This window comes from Cydia strobilella, chromosome 19, assembly GCF_947568885.1.
Source record: "Cydia strobilella chromosome 19, ilCydStro3.1, whole genome shotgun sequence".
NCBI lineage: Eukaryota > Metazoa > Arthropoda > Insecta > Lepidoptera > Tortricidae > Cydia > Cydia strobilella.
The window spans coordinates 1,199,715-1,199,981 of NC_086059.1; positions in this window are offsets into that span (position 1 = coordinate 1,199,715).

The following is a 267-nucleotide window of genomic DNA, read 5'->3' on the forward strand; positions in this document are numbered from 1 at the left end:
TGTTCCTTTAATTTAAACACCTACCTTGCCAATTCGATGCAACTGAATTCAGATTTTAACGTCTATTATGTTTCCGTCTGATTCAAACTCCGGACTGGATTCAAAATGTCAGTTCTTCAAAGTTACTGTGTAAAATCTAATGGCGTTTTTTATAAACGCGCTACAAAGCTTCAATTAGTTATCGATCGTTTGTCTTGATCTGTCTTTTGTAGAAAGGGGTAAAGAATAAATTAACTAATTGAGTTTATTTCTCTATATATCGAATAA